At 43.2% G+C, this 24,770-nt stretch overlaps 1 pseudogene; it reads left to right on the top strand.

The window, feature by feature from the left end:
• The first annotated feature begins 4,870 nt into the window (after positions 1-4,870).
• On the top strand, positions 4,871-23,927 carry LOC147726920 (uncharacterized; annotated as a pseudogene).
• The last annotated feature ends 843 nt before the right edge of the window (positions 23,928-24,770 follow it).

The following is a 24,770-nucleotide window of genomic DNA, read 5'->3' as shown; positions in this document are numbered from 1 at the left end:
CCCTGCCCTAGAGTCTCCCGATAAAAATGGTACCTCACTTGTGTGTATTGGCCTAGCTCCCACATCAGGAAAGGGCCCAAATTGCAACAAGGCACTAAACATTTTTTTGCAATTTAGGTAGCTGTGGACTTTGGACACTACCCTAGCCAGCACCTAATGACACCTACCAAGCCTGTAAATTTCCAAAGACTGCACACCTGGAAGAGTCCAGGGTGATGTGACTTGGCTATCACTATGTAATTTTGTCAAAGCCCTAGTAATCCTAAAACTTTGGCTAAAAACAAACATTGTCCTCACATTACTTAGATGGACAGTTATGGAATCAGCAGGGAGTCACAAACTTACTGCTAGTCAGTGTTATGCTATGCAGGTTTCTTGAGTGCAGCATCACCCAGGAGGGTATCCTGGTGTTGAGCATGTGTGAGCCTAGGTCCTAGATCCTAGTTAGATTATCCAAAAAGCCTGGTCTTCAGCTTCTAACAGCATTGAAGAAGTGGGAGGAGGCTCTAATGTGTAGCGCCATGTTGATCCACACTTTAGAAGCAATGTAGGTGAAGGCTGAACCACTGCATCTGGTTTTCCATATACTTGGAATGGGTGCCAGCAGGAGTCCAGACGAGTGGAAGTGTCTGGAAGGTTCATGAAATCAGATGGCATTGTTGACGTATGATAAGCCAGTGTTCTGTAGTGCATTGAAAGTGTAGGTGAGGAATCTGTGCTCGCTTGTGAACGTGGAGCCCATGGATCAGGTGTAGTGTGATGTGAGTGTGGTGTGGCAGGTAGAGGGATGTTCTGGCCCTGTGTTTTCAATAGACTGCAGCGTTCTGGCAATTCTTTTGCTGATCCCAGCTAGAGGGTATTTCTGTAGTCCAACTTCCTTATTACTAGGAAATATGGGATGGTTTTATGTGTGCTGATTGGTAGCAATTTGAAAATTTTCATTAGCATCTTTGTGAGCTTGAGGCAGTGAAGGCACTGACTTGAGTGGTCATGTTAAGTTTGCTATTGATAATGATTGGAATGGGTGCTGGCCCTACCTCTTTTGGCTACCAGGTGGAGGTCCACAATGATGTGCTCTTCCCGAATATCACAATTTCTGTCTTGTCGGTATTCAGATTTAGATAGTTAGGGTAATATTTACTAAACCCTTCACACAAGTTGACAGAAAGCAACGCAAGGACTTAATTGAGATTTATTAAGCAATGCAAAGCCACCTTGAGTGGCTTTGCGTAGCTTAGTAAATCCAGTGTAACACAAGGTAGCACGAACTGCTACCATGTGCTATTCTGCATTAGGGAACGCATTTTTATTAAGTTACTACAGTTGTGATTGCGTCAAAATGGAACACCTTACCAACAGAGGTGTAACAAGGATAAATATTGTTAATTCCACTTTCAACTGCATTCTGCAACACATGTAGTAAGAGGACAATTCTCAAAGGATTGTTTTTGTTTAGGAATGTGTACCTTCCTGAACAAAAGCAATCCTGTTTATAACCCTTAGGTAGAAGTGCTCAGTAGGTACTGAATAGCAGCCACCCATTGTAAAGGACTAGGTATTCATCAATGGCTATATTCTTTCCATGAGTATAGATCTCTGGAAACCGGACAGACAAATATTCCATGACAGGTTGAATTTCAAACAAACTGCCATGGTCTGGGTGTTTCCAGGGCAATGCAGCAGAATTAACATTGAAATGCAACAAATGCTGCAATAGCAAAAACAAACTCTGCTCATGACCAGAGTGAAGCTGGGTGTTATCCAAACAGTAGAAATAGACAGGAAGGACTGAACATTTGGTTTTTGCACTATCCCAACTTTGACCACAAGGCACATACATTCCTTTAACCACCAAAGTGAAGTGGGAGTCCAACATTCTGCCCTAGAATGATGCCTAAGAGAGCCTCCATGCTCCCTCAGAAACTGTTCAGCACACAAATTTATTTCCAGGAAGTTAATATTCAAAAAGGAGATTAACACAGTTACTAGGCAAAAAATAGCTGTCTCAACTGTACATCCAGCATCTACAGTGAACAGGGGAATTTGGGGCTGTACTAAATTGGTGGGGGTAGCAGATAGAACTTTCAGTCTGTGCTTGCTGCCACAAGGGACATCATGACTGCCGTGGCCATGATATTTAGAATCACTGAAAGACAAATCATGAGCTGGAACTCTGCTGACTGAAAAATCGGTTCCAGATTTGGTTTCATTTCCTTCTCCTTTATTGCTGTCCCATAATCTGATTCTACTCCAGAGCTGTCCTCCATGACTCGAGTTAGGGCTAGGGCAGTGGTCAGCCAATGAGATGCCATCTCTGCTGACTGTCTAAAACCTGTCCTAAACCTTCCATCAAAAACAGTTTGTCTTACATAGAAGGCAGAATTATGGTTCTAAACCGGTAGGTGGGTGTGTGCATCTGTTAGGTGTGTTTGACAAAGCACTCTGTTTATTGATGGATGTGTGTGACAAAGTGTAAAGCAAAAAAGCTAAGAAAAACACCCAGTTTATTGATACTGCTACAAATTCCTCAAAGACACTAAAGGAAGACAAAAAATGAAGAATGACTTAAATATGCCACATACTCAATGCCACAACATACTTAATGGGACAGGTGGTGCAACAAAGTGAGCAAAGTCGCTGCACTGCATTGCCTGGTGATAGCAGAACTGCATCATATCTTCAAAGAAATGGTGCAGTTCTGCTGTCTCCTTGTGCTGGTGCACTGTGTGCTGTCTTGCACCAATGTAAGTACACTTGTGCTGTAGTGCAAGGGTGGTTGTGTTATGGTCAGGATAGTGGCTTCTTCCTGCATAAAAAATAGCCTTTGAGGCTTTCTCCTCTCTTTCTTTTGCCTGCCTCAGGCAGGTACCAAATGTTTGCACAAATGCATGTCTACAAGTCTTCCTAGATAAGGATTTGCATCAAAAACCAAGGGCGAATACACAGTGAAAACCCTACACAACCCATGGAATGCCTCCATGATATAAAATGTGACAAGGAGGCACAATGCCCTGTTACTTTTTAGCTTTACTTACATCACAACAAAAATAGCACTTTGCATTGCTGTGTAAAATCATAACAATGATTTTGCATTAGTTATGTGCATATAAAATCACACAAATATAAAACAATAGACTGCATTTCAAAATTAGGGCAGTTTTCTATTGACAACACTAAAAAGTTGCACATTGTCCGGGCTATTTCACTCCCTAGTAGTCTGGCAGATTATGGCCACTTTTGACTCCTAGGGTGGTGCAATTGCATCCTCCTTGGGGAGTTATTGCCCCCAGGGGATAACATACATCAATATTTATTTATTTGTCTCACCTGGGAGTTCAGGCAATTTCTCCGGGGTAGCCAACCCCCCCCCCAAACACAGACAAAATAAAAATGTTTTGGGCTGCCACTTTGTTTTCCTCAGGGAGGGTGATTGCAGCCCTCAGGCTACACCATTCGTCAACATTTATTTATTTGGCTCCCTAGGAGGGGCATTTCTCATGGGCACACCGTTGTCTGTGCTTGTGGGGCACACCAACCCCACACAATCCCTAAACTGCCATGGTTTCCGTCTTCTGGTGTGACTGTTATCCATAAGCAGGAAACTGGTTGAGGAAAGAATCTTTGGAAAGGGCAGACACTCCCCTTTCCAAGGATGTCTCCCGTAACTTTAAGGAGGCTGTTTTTTGTCTACATTCCGCCACAGGAGCACAAGAGAGCATTCATCTGCTGCTCCTCATTGCTCCAGTGGGGAATTTGGGACGTCAGTCCACCTTGGGGCTTACTAATGCCACAGATGAGTGGGAGAGTGTCAGGAGCAGATGCGTCCCCTTTGCCCCACCCATTTACAAAAATAGGAAACCATTCCTTTTTGCCCATCACACCATTAGCCAATGGCCGACAGACACACTGGGGAGGAACTGGGTGTATCTACCATTGGACGACATCCACACCAAAAGGGCTATACAATACAAAATGGAACTCCAATACAAAATCAGAGCGCAGAATTGTGGGAGCCTGCTGGTCTAACTCTGTCCCTTCCAAAATTTCAAATGGGTCTTCTTCCAGGCAGCAGAAACAGAAATCTTCTCTCTATCCCTTGTGAACACTGGGATCTTCCCAACATTAATTTGCTGGGCGTTTGGTGAAAGCTTTTGAAAATTCCATCTCTTCCTCCACAAGGAGAGTTTTACTCTCTCTGTAATGGCCCTACCCTCACCAAAATGGAAGATCTTCAAATAGTATGATTCCAGTGGTTACAGAGGTATTCATTTACTATTAAAATGTAGTATTCATTTAGTAAGCATGAAGGCTAAGTAGTGTGCCCACAAGCCGAAATATGCTAATGAGGGAATACTAGTTCTACTCAACTACCCTTCAAATACATAGCGAATACTTCAATTGATTGCTAAAAGAAGACTAGTAGTATTCTATAAGAATAGTATTTGAAGCTTAGTAGTATTCTGTTAGGGTTTATTTGCAGCTCTTGTGCTATTTCAAGAGCAAAATGAAGGGTAGTCTCATTGATTGTGACCACTATTTGAAGACTAGTGGTATTCTTTGTGACCACTATTTGAAGGCTAGTGGTATTCTTTGTGACCACTATTTGAAGACTACTGGTATTCTTTGGGACCACTATTTGAAGACTAGTGGTATTCTTTGTGAGCAGTATCGGAATACTAACGGCAATGAGCGCGGGGAGTCGCGCAGAGGGGTGTTGGCGCAGGGGGAGGGAGGGTTCACGTGGCAGCCGACACTCCTCCTCACCTGTGTCTGTGGTGTCGGTGCTGGCTGCGTCTCTCTCGGGTGTGGCCTGCCTGTCCCACGCTGTACTCCAGGCTGCAGACAGTCCAGACACAAGAGCAGTTGGGTTATGGTGACTGCTGCAGCCCTGGACCCTGTCAGCCCCGCCTTCGATGACACTAGCTCAGTATGTGGACGACGGCGCTGCACTCCGAGTACGGTGTGTGCCAAAAGAGGCAAATGAAGTTTAAAAAATAAAAAAAATGATTACATTCACTAAGCAATCTTGTCAATGAATATATACTTTTATGTAGCGCTGCCACAGTATTTGTTGTAATTAGCAAGTATCACTGACTTCCAAATAGAATTATTGTCAGTGAGGAGCTATTTTACGATATTTGAAGCCTTCTACTATCCTCCAACGCCATGTAGTGTTGTTTAGAGCTACCCTTTTCCTAAAACCAACGGTATAGACTTAAGCAAAATGCAGACCTATAGGATTTAGAGTAACAGAGCATGTTCAACATTTAAATTAAAAAAAATGCAGCCCATGATTTTCTCAATCTTTTACAAATTGGTTATAACTGGGGTTATGTTTTGCTCTGCATCAAATGAAAATATAATCCAGCAAACATCATGTCATAACCAAATCAATTCTTTTTAGGGGTGTTCAGCATTACAGAGTTTTCCTCTGAAATATTGTGAAGTTTTTTTCGAAATTTCCTAAATTTCGTGCACTTCACAAAAGTTCAGAAGATTTCAAAGATCGGGAGTTACTTCATAGGTTTATATTGGCATGAGTGCTCCACATGAAATGTGTTAAATTTGGGCTTTTAATGTTGGACAACAGTGGCCATCCAAGCACACTTTATCAGTGACCCACTCTGTGCCACTGTACAAGGGGCAGGCAGAAAACAAGCATTTGCAATGCAATAGGTCTCGCATTAGGAAAGTGTGAGCTATTGGTATTGTAAATGACAATTTTCTTTAATATGTGTTGGATTTGAAAATATATAAATTAATCGCAGTGGTGTCCCAGAGTGATGTGGGGGTGCCCCAGAGTGATGTGGATGTGGTGGTGTCCCAGAGTGAAGTGGTGGTGTCCCATAGTAAAGTGGTAGTGTCCCATCGTAAAGTGGTGGTGTCCCATAGTAAAGTGGTGGTGTCCCAAGGTGATGTGGGGAAAAGTCAACAACTTCAAACGGCGGCCGCGCTGCACTGGCCCATTGCGGCGGCCTTTATAATTTATTTGGGTACACTGATACGAGTGAGAAACGGACGAAACAGATACGAGTGAAGGATGGACGAAGGTGACCAGTGAGAGATGGACGAAGGAGATACCAGTGACAGTGATATGAAGTAGATACCAGTGAGAGATGGAGAAAGGAGATACTAATCTGAGTAAAAAAAAGCTGGGACCGCGAGAATAAAGGACTAACAAGGAAAGCAGGGGCATATAATTGAAAATGATGGGATGGGAGATGAATAGAAAAAAAGATATAAATAATGAAAAGCTGGAGGCAGGATAGAGGGAGGAAGGAGGGTAATAGCAGAAGGATAGAGGAGGGAAAAAAGGATTGTATTTATATAGCGCTTGTCACCCCTGATGGGGTGTTCAAACATGCTATTCAGGAAGCCCATAAAGGATTAGTGGTGAATTAATATGGTGAAATATTAAAGTAATTTCAATGGTGGATATTAATCAGTTATTTGGAGTGAGACGGATAGCGGAGGGATAAAAGGGGAAGAAAGGTTTGCATTCATATAGCACTTGTTACCCTGATGGGGTTTTGAAGCGCAAGTATAACTATAGAAATGGAGTCTGTGAACATCAATAGGGTTGCTGTCTTGTGGGTGCGTGCATGTCGTTCCATAACCCGCTCCTTAACCATCGCTAATCCCCTCCTTACTCCTCCCTTAACCACTCCCATTTAGTAGCAAGCCTTCTGCATTTTCCAGCCATGCCACCGTTCCTCCCACATTTACTTCTAAACGCAGGCATATGTGTGCAGAGATCTCCGCAGTTAGAGTGGAGAGCTCTACATATAAAAAATAGGAGAGACGGAGGCATTAACATCTGTATGCAGGTTACCGAAAAGCATTTTGTAGGAGTACTATTTGGTACTACTAATGTTCAGCTGCGGCCCGCCCATAAGGGTGAAGGGGCCACGCCCCCTCACCTTTTTCCAGTGAGGAAGAGTTTCTGTCAGGCTGAGCAAAGGTCAGCCTGCGAGACACTCCTTGTCCTCATAGTGGGGTCGGGTCAGCAACTCTCACCAAACCCATCCCACACTGTGATGAGTAGGGGACGGCTGCCTTCCCTCACTGGCTATACAGGAAAGCAGCAGTCACACCACTCCTAGGACCTCAGAGGCTTACCTTTCTCTGAGCTGCAGGAGAGGTACGTTTTGTGTTTTGAATGTTAGGTGCGTGCGTGTATGTATAAACATATGAATTTGTTGTAAATGAGCGCTATGAATGGGTGCATGAGTGCATGTTTGTGAATGTATGGGTGTATTTGTGGCCCGCCCACCCCCTTCCCTGTCAAAATTACCAGCCACCACTGCTAATGTACTGCAAAAAGGCTGTTTGCACATAAACTCCTTTGTGTTCATCTCCAGACACACAAAGAACATGTGTATAAATTTCCAAAATATGCGCAATGCTTTGGGTTTTACATACATGGTTGGATATCGGTGATCTTATTGTGAGCTTCAGAAATGAACGTGAAGTTTCGCCGGTTTGGTAGAAATCTATTTTAATTTTGTTGCATATACGAGTTGCTTGCCCTATTGCGCTGCCTTTGCGGTGTTTAACTTTGCACTTGCATGTGAATAGCATGTTTTACCTTCCAGCACCACAGAATTCTTTGTCCACAGCTGGCCAATTACTCGTTAGTAGTCACATTTGCCCTATCGCTGGAAACCAAGATCTATATAAATGATGACGTAGAAAAGATGGATTGATTATGGTACAAACTCCTAGTTGTTTTCCCTTTAGTTTGTCTGCCTTAAAAGTCCCTGAATATCGGCACAGCGCCAAGTAACCATGACATGGTGATAGAGTGCTTAGCAAACCCCCATAGCATAAAAATACTGTGATAGAAAACGTGCATATTACAACTTTGACATAAAATGGACAATGACAAGGCTGCGCGTATTTCAGATAACACTTGTTGTCATCCCAGTTTGTTCCAAAGAGGACTGAGCTCCAAAGAAGCAGTAGATTTCCCAACAGGTCAGCTGGCGTTTGACTGAGCCTGCCATAGCCCTGCGCTGCCTGGCCTGTGAATGGCCCTGTCCAGTCCTAACCTTTTACGTATCACGTGACATAGGTTTTGACGTTAGCATCGCTCCACTTCTCTTTCACATTCCGACTGTCGGGATATCCCTAGGTACCAAGAGCTCAGGCCTCTTTCAGCTTTTCTCATCCAGTCTTCAATGGCATCTGTTACCATGAGCAGTCGGATTGCCTGGCAATGCTGAAATAACGCCTGACTTACCTCAGAGGCTGGCAATTTACCCCACCTGGTGTCCACGACACCTGATCCGAATGAGTGAGCAGCGATGGGCACCGTGCCAGAAGAATGACTCACGAACCACGGCAGTTGACAACTGCAAAACTGAACAGATCTGAGAAGCTTAGTCATTGAAGTTCAGATATTGCCGCCTCAGTGGCGCCATGAAAACACCTCACGCTCTGTGAAATAAGAATTACACTTGGAACTGTTACCACTTCTTACCATTTCAAAGACAGCACATTCTTAATTGTAAATAACCTACCAGGGTGAAGCATACATGATTTGATATTTAAGAAAGTCTGAGGGGAACATGTTGTGCGTTTTGGGGCACTAGAAAACAAGCTGTAGATATGTTTTAATTTCAGAGAGGCTTGAGGTAGAAAAATAGCTCTGTGCGTATATCCCCGTAGAAAGAACCGGTGATGGAGAACCGGCGTTTGAAAAGCAACTCAACCTGGTGACAAAGAAGGGTCTTCCCCAGTCAACCAAGCCCACTGCGTGCACCCAGGTCCAGGTGCACCTCAGTGCTGGGATTCCCTCTGCATGGTGTCCAGGCATTCTGCAAGCATCAGTGCTCTGCAGCAGGCCTGATACCCATATTCTGCTGGTACCTTCAGTCTCATACAGGATAGGACTGTATAGGTTATAAGAGTGGATCTGTGCACAGAGAGAGAAAGATACTTTACCTAGAAAGCATGCAGTAGAAAGATTTATACTTGCAAGAAGTAGGCCTTAGTGTGTTCCACTCCAGGAAGGTTTGTCAAGCAATATACCCAAAAAATCCGTGGGGGAGGGTGGAGCAGGGTAACAGGCAAAAAGAACATATATGATGTGCCCTGGTGAATCTAATAGCATTGCCAGTGCTTGTTGTACTTTCAGCAGTAACACAGCCCACAACCATTGCACTGTCACCATAGATAGTCATACTCAAGATACTATACTTTAGACATAATCACACCATCATGCCTGCGCCCAGGGCAGCCCCAGAGCCCTAGGATTGGCACAGCACCGCCTCACAATGGCTGTCCCCTTGAACATAAACACCAGCAACACACACACTGCTAACAAAATCACCCCCTCGAGTGCACAATCTTCTGTGGTACAACAGCAACCAGGTTTGTGATACGTATACTACAAGCATTGGCAAAGTCAACTGGTTGGTCTTAGTCAAGCACACATTTGTTATCAAAAACGAAAAACAGATAAATGGATACAGGTACAGAGTGACCTGCAGCGGAACACAGCCATGTAAACAAGCAGAAAAGGGAATCAGTTTCCCTGCCTCTCTGGGAGGGTTTGATCAAATCCGGGGAGGGTCAAGCCCGGACCATAGGGGGCCTGGTCTCTGAAGGGACAGGGCAAGAATTATGGAAATGGATGGAAATATGGTAATTGTCCATATCGCTGCAAATATTTTTGGGCAGATTTTCAGTGTGAACTCAACCAAAGTGTAGTGGAGCGGTATGACTACCAATTAAAATGCACACAGTCGCATTCCTCTTCTTTCAGGCATGTAAAGATTAACTGATTTGCCCAGAACAACAGGCTGTTGAGTCCACATCGGTACTCAAACCCCGTTCCCCAGTTACAAAGCCGGCAGCGATGACCGTTAAGCCACATTGATCACTTCCCAAGCACAATGAAAATACCTTTCCTGCAGCTGACCAAATTCAGCTTGTGCAACATGTTTAAAAAAAAAACGAGAAAAAATAGTATGGTTTATGGATCATTTTTATCTTCCCAGTGCATTTTACATCATGTCAACTAATATTGGAGCCCATTTCGCTGTAATTAAAGTGAGCAACAAGGATCACAACCTGCAAGAACATAACTGTTTAACAGTACATTTCTAAAATACGAGCTAGCTTTAGCTTAAGCAGTTTTTCATTATTAGTCAAGTTGAACCTCAAGTTTAGTTTTATTTATTTATGATTTGGAATTCCAAGGAATTCCACATAAAATACAGAATAAAAAACAGCTTATACACCACACGTTAGTTAAGAATCATTCTCAGAGTTACACTTATTAGTACAAAAAAGTTAATATCAAAAACCCCATTACAAAAAGAACGAAGAATTTTTTACCCACAATTTTCCTTACTTATATCGCAATTATTACTAATCTATAGTGTCACGATAAGGGGCTTGATGTAGCATTAACCTTGATTTTAACAGAACAGGTACACTTATCACCAGAAAAAACAATTTCAAGAGTCCCAGAATGTCAATATTTGATTTGCTTTAGAGGAGACCATTAAAAAGAGAGAACCATGAATAATTTCCAACAGTACTTACTAAAGTACAAGCGCATCAAAAGGAAACGAAAGAGTGTTTAAAATACATCATAATTATTAGTCAAATGTTACTGTCGTGAAACGAACCTTCAAACTGCGAGTATTCCTGGATCTTTGGAGAAATAAACCAGAAAGAAATTAAGGGAGCCAGAAACAGTTGTTCGGAGCCGGCCCCGCACCCGCACCAGGGCAGACGTTGTGAGTGAGCTACACGTCTGTAACAGGGCCACACCTACTCACTGCAAGCAGTTGCACAAAGTATTTGTATAATGTAAATGATTAACACACACACATACTCAGATGGCTGCAATGCACCCCTCAGTCTCAGTTACTCATTTACTCTACATATTAGCAGGCAAGCATTAAAAAGAACAGTTGACACTGGCCTCACACTTACATGCAAGGACAGCAATTCCGGTTACTCCCTAGAGTCTGATCACACGTTTTCACTCGTCTCCAGTCCATTGGAATGGCAAACGTGCGTGCACTCCCGGAGATCCCCATCAGAATCCCTCAGGCTCACAACAGGGGCAGCAGCTCAGAGCGGGTCACTCAAGAGCATTGATTTAAATTTACCGCCGTGGCCGGTCGGGCGGTACGAGCAGCGCCATCACGCAGCCTAGGCTGACAACCTCCCAAACTTTGAACTGCGGTCCTCTTAGGAGCCACGCAACCAATGTACGTCATCGCGTCAGCGCTACGCAAGTAGAACAGGGAAAAAATACTACTCACACAACGGGAGGCCACAAGCAATCTAGCAAAGTATCCAAACGTCCAGAAAGTGGCAATTACTGGAGAAAGAATAAAATATGAAAAGTACAGAAATCTAATTTAAAATAAAGGCGAATGTGAAAAAATAATAAATAATCCAAGTAAACAAGCATTGAAAATGAATTAGGTCTCGCCCTCCTTTAAGTTAAAGCAATTCTGTTTGAAATTATGTGGCTTTTTAGCTTTGCTTTTATTAGTGTCTTTCACACTTTCATGTACATATCAAGCATATGAATGCATATATGTGTATATATATATATATATTCACAGAAAAAACCATAGGTTATAGTGGATATATAGTTAGGAATTTGCATTTACAAAACCTTGAAAATTCAATGAAAAAACCATAGGTTATAGGCCATATATAGTTAGGAATTCGCATTTACAAAACCTTATTTTACTCGCATAAAACCATTGAAATTCCATATATAGTTAGAAGGGCTAACTATATATCGCGCACCCGCAATCCACTGCTGATGATGTCACATATTACATCATTCATGACATGGTCAGTGACATCACTGATGACATCACTGATGACATCTCAAATGACATCACTGATGACATCACTGATCACAACATCCAGTGATTGTATGTGTCTGTAAAGTTTAAATATGTTTCACATATTGAAGAATGAGTGGATGTATAAGTGTCTGGATGAAGAATTTAGTAGGTGCATGACTGACTGTATGAGTGAGTGATTAAATGTGTCTCACTGAGTGCATGGGTTAGTGACTAAACTGTCTTAATTTGTGCATCAGTATGTTTGTTGTTGTGTAAGCTGCTGCATGTGTTGATCAGTAGCTATAAGAGTGGCCATATGGGTTATTGATTGGTTGCCCAAGTATTTGAATGGGAGGCTGAGTGTGTGTGTGGGTGGCTGGGAGGTGCGTGACTCTTTGCATAGATGTGTAAGCAGTTGATTCACTAGGAGTATGAGTTCAAGAGTGCATGTGGAAACAGCTATATGGGCGGTTGACTGTGCATGGGTGTGTTGGTGAGTGAATGGATTTCTCATTGCTACATGTGCAAGTAAGTACGTATGTAAAACACGATACATGTGAGAGTTGAGATATATAAATAACTGAACATAAGAGCCAGTGAATGTGTGAGTGGCTGTATTGATCACTGTGAGCGTGTATCAGGGATTATATAAGAGAATAAATATGTGTTATTATATGTTTGAATAAGTAAGATGTGTATAACTTTATAGTTGAGGAAATGGAGGTGTGATTGATTCTTTGCATGACTGACTAGGTGTGTGAGTAACTCCATGGATGAGTGACAGTCTGTGAGTGTCTGTTTATACTGAGTGTATGTAAGGGTATATTAGAGTCTGAAGAGGTTCATTGTATTATCACATGAGTGATGTGATCAGTGATGACAAATGAGATGTCATCAGTGATGTCATTTGAGTTGTCATCAGTGATGTCATCAGTGATGTCATTTGAGATGTCATCAGTGATGTCATTTGAGTTGTCATCAGTGATGTCATTTGAGATGTCATCAGTGATGTCATCAGTGATGTCACTGACCATGTCATGAATGATGTAATATGTGACATCATCAGCAGTGGATTGCGGGTGCGCGATATATAGTTAGCGCTTCTAACTATATATGGAATTTCAATGGTTTTATGCGAGTAAAATAAGGTTTTGTAAATGCGAATTCCTAACTATATATGGCCTATAACCTATGGTTTTTTCATTGAATTTTCAAGGTTTTGTAAATGCAAATTCCTAACTATATATCCACTATAACCTATGGTTTTTTCTGTGAATTTCATTGGTTTTTTAATAGCAAATATGAAAAGCTTTAAAATGTCAAGTACGTGATAGATAAAAACATTTTCGTATTTATGCACGCTGATGTGCTTTGAACGCTGCACCCCCCCCCTCCCCTCTTTTGCCTTAGTAGTACTCTCTCTTTGCAGATACTGAAGGGTAGTTAACGCAGGCCTTTACCCCCGTTGTAATCCGTCGTGCCTCCTTGTCTCTCCATTTGATTGATTGTTGTCCAAGCATTTACTGTTTTAGAATTGGTTCTCTTTGGATCATTCTCTATTTACAAACAAACACAAAGTCGCAATACTCTGTTTAGTCTTTGCAGATAGTGAAAAATCGTGTAAAAAAATAAAAGTAATCGAGCAAAATCAGTAGGCCACTAATTGGATCTCTTTTTGACCTCGCTAAAATAGAAATATTAGGAACAACCCTTCATGAGAAATACGAAAATAGTGAGATGAACTGAGCTCCACACCATGAGGGCTGCAAGACAGCTCGGCTCCATCACCCATCCCGCACAAAATAACGACAAACCCTATGCAAATATTAAAAATATAGACAACACACCAGCAAAGAAACAGGGTAAAACATTTTATTAAAAAACTATTTACATAACGTTGGTTTATAAGATGATGTCAGTAGTGGACTGATGTGTGAATAGATCGAAAACAGCACAAGGCTCCAAGATCCGGATGGCAAGCTCCTGGATGTTGGGTGCCATAGTTTAGAGTTCTGAATTTCAGCCTTTTTCAATGCCTGTGCTTTGTTGAATCAAAATGGCGGCTTGACACAAAGCTGACTCAAGCGTTGTTACTGATGCTATGCAGACCAAAACTGGTTTTCAGTTTGTACATTTTTCTAGATTTTTCAATCCAAGTTTGGTTGACTTTGTAGAACGATGGCTTCAGATTTTCAACATACGGTGTGGTGGCGCTGACTGGGAGGGGGCGCTTCGCTCCTGCCCCCTCCCCAAGTAAGATTTTCATACGTGAAAGTACGTTAATGGTTTTGGTCCCTGAGATGCTTCGATGTCACTACCATTCTCAAATAGCATAAGTTCTGGATGTTGGGTGCCATAGTTAAGAGTTCTGAGCAGTGCTTGTAACACTGTCTGAAGCTTATTTCCACCTACTGCAGCTTCACTATTCTCAAAGTAAGTGAGTGTCGTTTGTGGACCTGACTGCATTAGAAAACAATGTGATATGTTACCTTCCTAAACAGCTTGACGGAGGCCCCTGAGGGGCGGTGTGATGGCCATGGACTCGGAGAAGACGCTTGGCTCCGACACCCTCCCCAAGTCTTATAGCACTGGTGTAGCCTGAGATCGCCCCGACATAGGCGGCCGGCTCCCGGGGTCCGGCGGAACTTTTTGCCTTTTGATGACTCTTCAATTCTGGACCTTGTCCCACAATCCGTTTGACCTGAAGACAAGCTGTAGTGGGGCGCCCCTTTATCATTTTAGTTGCCATTCCGTCCGCTTTTGCTACACTGTGCCTCTTCCGCCATTCAGCTGTTTACCGCCCGCTCTTGCGACTACAGCGTCTCGCTCACCATGTAGTTGAGATACGCCCGCTCTTGCGGTGCAGCGATAGGCGGCTGCCACAGGACTCTCAAAATGGCGGCCGGCTCTTCGGTTTTGGGCCTGGTCCACTAAAATGGCCCTGGGACACCTTGGAACTCGGACGCTTGTCTGCTAGGGCTTGGGTCCCATTCTCGAAAAGCGTCCCCTCAGCCGTGAAGATTCTACAAAAGTCTTGGGGGCCTCCGACTCCCGCAGGCTTCTGGTGGGGAGCGGCTGCCATGATTGCTCGTGGAATGGCCACGACGGAGCTACGAGATGGTAGTGGTCTCATGCTGACGCCAGCTTTAGTCTGAAACATCCAGAAACACTGTAGACTACCAATTCGATCAGTTCCGGTAGCGCCCCAACATGACCCGGAAGAGAAGAACTTGCCCTCCCCTCTTTGACTGATGGTTCTTGTTGCCTGTCCCCTCTGTTGTCATTTAACAGAACTTTTTGGACTGCTGAAAGGGGTTGTGTTCTGAACGCTGGTTGGTGGAGACATTTAGACTATATTCTTGACCTACGTTGTCGCGTAATGCGTTTTATGACACGCCGCGTTAGCGCACCCGGAAGTGATCCGAGGCGCGGCGCGCAGCGCGTAACGTAAGCATAACAGGTCATGTGACTTGTTAATAAAACTTTTCATTGGTTCATTTTACTTTTGTTAATTTAATGATGAAAAGCTTGGTCATATGACCTAAAAATTACGCTTTTTATTATTTTCGAACAATATTTTTTTTTCAAACATATGTTATAATATTCCAGGCTAATGTACTTTCCCGGAAAATTTACAACTGTCTTGCAAGTAAAATATATTCCTTTTTCGAGAAAAAGGGCGTTTCTTCCTTCCATGACGGAGCCGTTGAGTAAAAGAGATTCGGCCTGCTGTCTTAGTCGCCGATACGCCTGATTATCAGATTCTTATCGATCACTTTATGTTGCAGACATGAAAAACACAACTGCCCTTGACCATTTATCTTTACTGCGTTCCTACATATTATACCTTTTATCCGTCATGTAATTGGACTGCTTTATTTCACTTGCCTTTTACTGATTCGAAAACAGTCACTAAAAGTAAAAACTTTACAAATGTAAATACTACTACCGTGTTTTGTTTTAAAAACCTTTATTGTGAAAATGTCAGTATACAAATACGGGCCTATAACCACGTGGGCCGGCCACGGAGCAAACTGAAATCGTATATGATGAGGAGACATTTACACTGTAGAAGAACGTAACGAGCGGGCCATTAGGTTGCAAGAACAAAGGTGTCTAACAGTTGCGGAATCGGTGGACGTACATTTTGTAATTAAAATACGACAGGGCCACTTACAATAACATTTTCTAGATATACATTTGCGGGCAAGGAGTTACGAGTCCCATTTATACCGGCGCCATTTTGGGCGAGGCCGGGCAGGTCCAAGATATAGTCAAAATGTCTCCACCAACCATCGGCCAGACCAGAACCCCTTTCGGCCCTTTATGCTACAAGATGGTGTCTTCCATTCAGAAAATATTGTTGGCAGCATTTTGAAAGGAAAGATAAACAGCCGTTCTCCTAGTGAGTCTCACATTGTTACATTTAGGAAGAATGTTGAAGAGTAGTATGTGGAAAATCTGAAGCCATTTTTCTACAAACTCTCAATCAGACTTGGATGGAAAAAAAAGACCTGAAGAATGTACAAACTGAAAACCAATTTTTGTCTGTATAGCACCAACAGTAACGCTTGAGTCAGCTTTGTGTCAAGCCGCCATTTTCATTCAATCAATAGCGTCCCCCTGCACACATTCAGGGACCTGGTCGTGTCTTCAGATGAAACGCATTGTAGGAAAAGAAGCAGAAAGGAAAAGGCAAAAAGTTCCGCCGGACCTAGTGAAGCTGCAGCAGGTGCAAATAAGCTTCAGACAGTCTTACAAGCACTGCTCAGAACTCTCAACTGAGGCACTCAACATCCAGGACTTGCCATTCGGATCTTGGCGCCTTGTATTTTTGTTTTGTTTTTGATGGAGGGGAAACAACAAAAAACAGGCATTGAAAAAGGCTCAACAGTGCAGGGCGCCTTGTGCTGGTTCCGACCTATTCACACATCGATCCACTACTGACATCACCTCATAAACCAACAGGGCACCCCACGCCGACTTTCGGCGCAGCATTGTAGGATGGCCACACCAGTGCGGCAATTTGCTGGACACCACCTCGGTGCCATCCAGATCTCGGCGCGTTGGACTCACTGTACCGCAACAGTGACCGCAACTCAGCTGGACACGCCGTCTTTCGGCGCAGCATTGTAGGATGGCCACACCAGTGCGGCAATTTGCTGGACACCACCTCGGTGCCATCCGGATCTCGGCGCGTTCGACTCACTGTACCGCAACAGTGACCGCAACTCAGCTGGACACGCCGTCTTTCGGCGCAGCATTGTAGGATGGCCACACCAGTGCGGCAATTTGCTGGACACCACCTCGGTGCCATCCGGATCTCGGCGCGTTCGAGTCACTGTACCGCAACAGTGACCGCAATTCAGCTGGACACGCCGTCTTTCGGCGCAGCATTGTAGGATGGCCACACCAGTGCGGCAATTAGCTGGACACCACCTCGGTGCCATCCGGATCTCGGCGCGTTCGAGTCACTGTACCGCAACAGTGACCGCAACTCAGCTGGACACGCCGTCTTTCGGCGCAGCATTGTAGGATGGCCACACCAGTGCGGCAATTTGCTGGACACCACCTCGGTACCATCCGGATCTCGGCCCGTTGTGCTGCCTTCGGCCTATTCGCACATCGGTCCGCTACTGACGCCGCCTCACGTGCCAACGGATTTTCTACGCTTTTTGTAGCCCTATGCCGCATAACAGGTCATGTGACTTGTTTATAAAACTTTTCATTGGTTCATTTAACTTTTGGTTTCCTAAAGATGGAAGGCTTGGTCATATGACCTAAAAATAACACTTTTCATTGGTTTAGAACATTTTTTTTTCCCAAACGATGAAAGCCCCACCTTGTTTCTGGATCATTCAGACTGAAGCTGGCGTCAGCATGAGAGCACCACCATCTCGTGGCTCCGTCGTGGTCATTCCGCGAGCAATCATGGCAGCCGCTCCCCACCGGAAGCCTGTGGGAGTCGGGGGCCCCCCAAGACTTTTATACAATCTTCACGGCTGAGGGGACGCTTTTCGAGAATGGAACCCAAGCCCTAGCAGGCAAGCGTCCGAGTTCCAAAGTGTCCCAGGGCCATTTCAGTGGACCAGGCCTAAAACCGAGGAGCTGTCCGCCATTTTAAGAGCCATGTGGCAGCCGCCTATCGCTGCACTGCAAGAGTGGGAGCAACTCAACAACATGGTGAGCGAGACGCTGTGGCCGCAAGAGCGAGCGCAACTCAGCTAGATGGCCGCCACCTGGGGAGGCCCGTTCACGCCGGCTCCCCCACGCCCCCCCCCCCGGGCCGCCGCACACCAATTTTCGGAGCAGCATTGTAGGATACCAAAACCAGTGCGGCAGTTTACTGGACATCACCTGGGTGCCTGTCGTACATGTTGTGTCAGCCATGTGACACTGGACACAGACCGCTACTGACGAGGCCTCCCCCCGCACCACCCGGGACGCCCCACGCTGTTTTTCTGTGCTGCATTGTAGGATCCCTAAACCAGTGCGGCACCCAGGCGACATCACCTGGGTGCCGTCCAGAACTCTGCACGTTGTGCTGCCTTGGGACTATTCGCACAACAGACCGCTACTGACGAGGCCTCCCCCCGCCCCACCCGGGACGCCCCACGCCAATTTTCGGAGCAGCATTGTAGGATCCCTAAACCAGTGCGGCACCCAGGCGACATCACCTGGGTGCCGTCCAGAACTCTGCACGTTGTGCTGCCTTGGGACTATTCGCACAAAAGACAGCTTCTAACCATTGTTGCTTTTTGTGTTGAGAAATGTTTAAATGTTTTTAGTTTTTGTTCCGTTCGTTAAAGTTAGTAGTTAATAAAGTTTTATAACCTTACTTTCTTGGAGTGTTATCTATTTTTTTTAAAACGGGTGAATGGGGCCTTGAATCGGGTTATTGTCATGTGTGGACTTTGGAAGTGTGCTGCTGCAGAATCGGACATTTCAAACTCAAATGCACGTTCTTTTTCTTACCTTTCCGAAGCATGGAGCGCAATAGCAGGCAGAGAAAGGGTGATGCACGTGTTGAACACTACCTGACCTGGCAAGTTGCTGGCAGTGCCCCCCCGCCCGCTCCTGAAAGAGGGCACACACACACCGCCGCCCCGAGTACTTCACAAATCTTTAAAAGACCATGCGCTTGTTCATGAGGCTTAAATAGTTTATCACCTCTTCTAGAACCCCTGCATCGACCCTCTGACGTTTCATGGAAAAATTACCATGTAACACAATACCAAGCCCTGTCAGCTGAAACCCCCAAGGAATCGTGGGGCATATTATCAAGGGGGTTTATCTCCGCTTTTTTGGCTTTAAAAGCCATGAAAGCGGAGATAAAATTATTTCCCTATTACCAAGCTGTCGCTAACACCAGTTAGTGACAGCTAAAAGGAGATAGCGACCATCTTGGGCCCCGCTTTGCATGTCAGTGATACTTATCACTAATGACATGCAAAGTGGCGTGCCAAGATGTTAGCGACTGGAAACAGTCCCTAACATCGCTACCTTCTATTACCAACTTTTGGAGATATTCGCGCTAAGCGCGAATATCTCCAAAATCTAACACCTGCCCTGAGCAGTTCTTAGCCATGTTATCCAATGGGAGGTGGATAACATGGCTAAGAGCATTAGGTCTATAATACATGAATATCGCTGACTTTTCTGCGATAATAGCAAGGTTTATCTGCGATAAAAATCGCCGATGTGCGGCGATAATTTTCATCTCTAAACAAGTTAGAGACAAAAATTATCGCTAGTTGTTCGTAATATGCCCCCGGGTTTTTGCTTGCAGAAATCGGGAGGCGGGAGACTAGCACTGAAATCAGTACTCACACGCCTGAATCAGGAGGATTGGCATGTCTGAATTCTCTACAGCTGGGGCCATAAACTACATCCGCAGGGTTAGGTGATAGCCTGGAACCAGCCTGGCATCTAAAATGGCTGCCGTGCACGACAAAATTGTGGCATTCGAAAAAAGGCAAGATGGCGCAGCCGCTGGAAGAGATGTATCAACATATATCAGCCTCCTCAGCCACCCTCAGGAAACATAGGGGATTAGGATACGTCTCCCGCACCCACTTATAACTAGTAATTTAATTAACGAAGCACAAAATGGCGAATTACCGTTTCGCTACCAGTTCGCGGCCGCGCTTCTACCGTGAAAAATCATTTTTTTTTTATTTTCCCCACGGGACCCTTTAATAACCCCAACAACATTCCTAGGGAGTCAAGAGGGGGATACCTTGCCCCCTTTCATTAAATTCCCCTTTCGTTTTCCACCTCTTCTTCTCTCTCGATCCTACCGAGAGACAAGATGGCGTCCGATCCGGACTGTTTAGAATGTTGACAGACACCGGAGAGCCAATCAGCTTTCTGCGCGCAAAGTTCCGATAAGCGAAAAGTAAGCGGACCGGATCGCTGCCCAGAGCGCTGTTACAGATATATATCTTGGTTTGAACGTTAATTTCTCAAAAACTACTGGAGCACATATATTGAGACCTAGCAAAGGCACATCGGGCTAACAGTCCCTACAATTTTGCCAAGTTTCGTGCAAATCTATTCAGCCGTTCGAGCTAAAAGTGAGTCCAACCGCCCTATGGAAAACTCAATGCAAAAAACGCGTTTTGGGACCCCCCTTTTTTCTCAGCCCCCCCTTGACGAAACCCCACCAAATTTTCAGGGGCTGCTCAGAAACAAAATGTGCCATTTTCCTGAAAATTTCAGCCGATTCCGTCCACAAACGCCAAAGTTATTAGACATAGAATTTTCAAAAGTCCCATAGAGAAAAAATTCTAACTATATATACCTACTGGCGATAGCCAGTAGGTAATATATATATATATATATATGTATATATATATATATATATATATATATATATATATATATATATATATATATATATGCATGCATTTATATTTGTATTTACATCATAGATATGCAGATTATATACATGCTTATATATGTATGCACATACACACACACACACACACTATATATATATATATATATATATATATATATATATATATATATATATATGTGTGTGTGTGTGTGTGTGTGTGTGTGCATATGTGTGTGGGTGTAGAGGTAGAGAGTAGTAGAGAGTAGAGAGTAGTAGAGAGTAGAGAGAAGTAGAGAGTGTGTAGTAGAGTGAGTAGTAGAGAGTGAGTATTAGGGAGTGAGTTGTAGAGAGTAGAGTAGTAGAGACTGAGTAGTAGGGAGTAGTAGAAACTGAGTAGTAGAGAGAGTAGTAGATAGTGAGTAGTAGAGTATTAGAGTGAGTAGAGTATAGTAGAGTAGAAGTGAGTAGTAGAGAGTAGTAGTGAGTAGTAGAGTGAGTAGGAATAGAGAGTTAGTAGTAGAGTGAGTATTAGAGTAGTAGAGAGTGAGTAGTAGTGAGTAGTAGAGTAGTAGAGAGTGAGTAGTAGAGAGTAGTAGAGTGAGAAGTAGAGTGTAGTAGAGAGTGGTAGAGAGTGACTAGTAGAGAGTGAGTAGTAGTGAGTAGGAGAGAATGAGTAGAGTAGTAGAGAGTGAGTAATAGAGAGTGAGTAGTAGAGAGTGCGAAGTAGAGAGTAGTAGAAAGTGAGTATTAGAGAGGAGTACAGTGAGTAGTAGAGAGTAGTACTAGTACCAGCACGACCCTCCACCGATCCCTACACTCAAATACTACCCTGCACGACCCCCCGGCACTACCCTAAACCTTAAAACACTACCCTACACTACACAAACACCACAACACTACCCTAAACCCTAAAACACTATCCCCAGCATGACTATCCCCCGACCCCAGTCTGGTCCCTTTACTCAAACACTACCCTGCACGAGTCCCCGGCACTACCCTAAACCCTAAAACACTACCCTACACTACACAAATACCACAACATACCCTAAACCCTAAATCACTACCCCCAGCACAACTCTCCCCCGACCATCCCTCTACACCCAGTCCAGTCCCCACACTAAAACACTACCCTGCACGACACACCAGCACTACCCTAAACCCTAAAAACTACCCTACACACACACCACAACACTACCCTAAACTCGAAAACACTACCCCCAGCATGACCCCCTGATCCCCATTCCTAAGATAAGTAACTACTGTTCCTCATGCTATGAAAGCATCAGTGATAATGCAAAGATATGCACGAACACCCATTGTCTGAAGGATCTTACAGAGCCTGGTGCTGTTGCTTTTTTTTGTCCAACACTCCATAATTGAACAGCTAAATACTATGTTTAAGAGGAGAGATTTTACGGAGGAAGTGAGAACACACAGATATGAGCACTACAAACAGAATGGAAACTCTGTAATAGGTGGTGTTTATGATGGAATTGGATACAAAAACCTGTTTGATAAGGGGATATTAAGTATGAAAAACAATATCTCTTTTGTTATGAACACAGATGGATTCAACAGTTTTAAAAGTAGTAAACTAAGCATGTGGCCTGTGTATTTGATGATTAATGAGCTCTCCGTACCAAAACGCAAAGCAAAAGAAAACATGCTTGTCTATGGAATTTGGATTGGGCAAAGAAAGCCATACCTACATCCTTTAACTGAGGAATTGAGTCGTTTGGAAAAGGGAGTTATGTTTACAGATCATACAGGCTCTGTTTTTTTATGTCGTGCTGCACTACTTTCAGGCACTTGTGATCTACCAGCTCGTTGTTTGGTTACCAACAGTAAGCAGTTCAATAGGAAATTTAGCTGTTGGTCCTGTTTACAGCCAGTTATGACTTCAAGATCGGGAATGGGGCATTGCCATGTTTTCCTTACAATGATGATGATCCTGAAGGACCACCGAGAACAATTTAGAATCTGAAGAATGATATCAATGAAACATTAGCTAAAATACAACATGGGGAACATGAATATTCAGTTCATGGTGTGAAAGGCCCTTTCCAGTTTCTATTCCTTTCCCTTTTCCCATGTATTAATGGATTTCGTTTAGATTATATGCATGGGGTCTGCGCAGGTGTAATGAAACTGATGCTCACATTGTTGTTCGGGAAGCAATATGAGAAGTCAAGCTTTTCACCACACTCTTACAGAGACCTTGTTAGCAAGATATTACAGGCTATCAAGCCTCCAACATATCAAGACCTCCTCGTAGCCTTGAAGATGTCCATTTATGGAAATCCTCTGAATACAGAAACTTCTTGCTCTTCTGGGGAATACCAGTACTAGCTGATGTATTACCCAATCAGCTATTTGTACATTTTTGCCTCTTCTCAAAAGGAATATATTTACTAGATAAAGAAAGTCTAACATTTTCAGAAATCAACCGAGCAGAGACTTGCTTGCTCACCTTTGTCAAAATTTTTGAAGACCTGTATGATCAGAGGTTCATGACTATGAATATTCATCAGTTAGTGCATATTTCAGACTGTGTACACCACAATGGGCCACTCTTTTCAAATAGCTGTTTTCATTTTGAAGACCTAAATGGCTACATAGTGTCTCACATCTCTGGAACACAAAATGTAGAAATGCAAATTTTGAATACTGTGACATTAATTCAGATGATACCATTACTTAAAGCAACCTGCAATATTGATGGCGAGATACAAAATGCAATCAATAGACTTATGGATCCATCGATACGTGTGGAGAGAATGGAGATAATAGATGGGTGTTTTCAAATGGGGAAAATGACTATAAAAGATTTAACAAATGATGAGTTCCTAGCAGCTCAAAAAAGAGTATCTGTATACTTTGAAAGGAAAGTAGCATCATATGATAAAATTAGTTTAAGGAAGGGTTACTGCTATGTGTATGCAGCAAACTACAACAAACTAGTCAGACGGGACCAAAGTACAATAAAATATTTAGATAATTCAGAAATACAGTTTGGAAAAGTGTTGAAATTTATCCAGGTCAACGACATAAATAGAAAAACTCACAACTTGGCACTATTAAATCCAATGCCTTGTGTAAACACATATTCCAGTGACTGCAATGTCCATCAAGTTAACCTAAGTTGGAACAAGATAATAGCAGTATATTTTTCGGAAATAGTAGGAAGTTGCTGCTTTGTTTGTACCACAAAATTGTCATTTGTATGTGAATTCCCAAATCACTATGAGAGAGATTAGTGGATGTTGTTGTATTAGCCAAAAATCTACATGCCCAGATCTTTAAAAGGTACCATACGTTTCGGCAGATTTGAAAAACTGATATGGGGGTTAGCAAACTTCACCCTGGAATTACTAGGAAATAATACACAATCTCTGTGATCGGAAATGATACACATCACTTTAAACTGCAACCCTCCCCCCCACTGTAAACTGGTAATTGCCAGGGCACCCATAAGGATATGTTTTACTTTTATGTGTTTACTTTTTATGTGTTTACTTTTACCAAATGTTTTTAGAAGTACATTTTAAGTACATTTTAAATGTTGTGTAAAAGCTAGGTTTTAACACCATAGGAATTAACACTGTTGTGTGCTATTATCAAATGTACTTAAGAAAATTAAATTAAATTCAACCATATAGTTTTCCAAGAGTTTTCAATGATAAATGAATGGGCTTCTGTCATTGATTGTGGATATTGTTCCTTGTCTTACCGATACCCCTTATACTTTTACTTGTTATCTTTGGACTGTTGAAAATAAACCAAAAAGTCAACCGAGTATTGGAATACTTTGACCATTAATTCAAACAAATATATTATTGAGGAATGTAAGATCCTCCCACCTATGCATGTGTAATTGGGAAATATCTACTATTGTACCTGTTTATTTGTTAATATTGTGATTATTAGCCTAGCCATACCTTTTTGGTTTAGCAATTGACCCAAAATGCTTTGGACATAACTTTTTATAGAATCTGCAGCTATGGGTAAGTGCAGTAGTATTCAAATTGTATGTATTCAGTAAAAGTTCTGCATTGTAAATGAAGACTATACGGTTAGCATAGAAGTATTTGCTTAGTATT

This window comes from Lissotriton vulgaris, chromosome 3_1 (genome assembly GCF_964263255.1).
Source record: "Lissotriton vulgaris chromosome 3_1, aLisVul1.2, whole genome shotgun sequence".
Taxonomy (NCBI): Eukaryota; Metazoa; Chordata; class Amphibia; order Caudata; family Salamandridae; genus Lissotriton; species Lissotriton vulgaris.
Note: the sequence above shows the minus strand (reverse complement) of the source record. Positions and strands in the feature narration are given on the sequence as shown.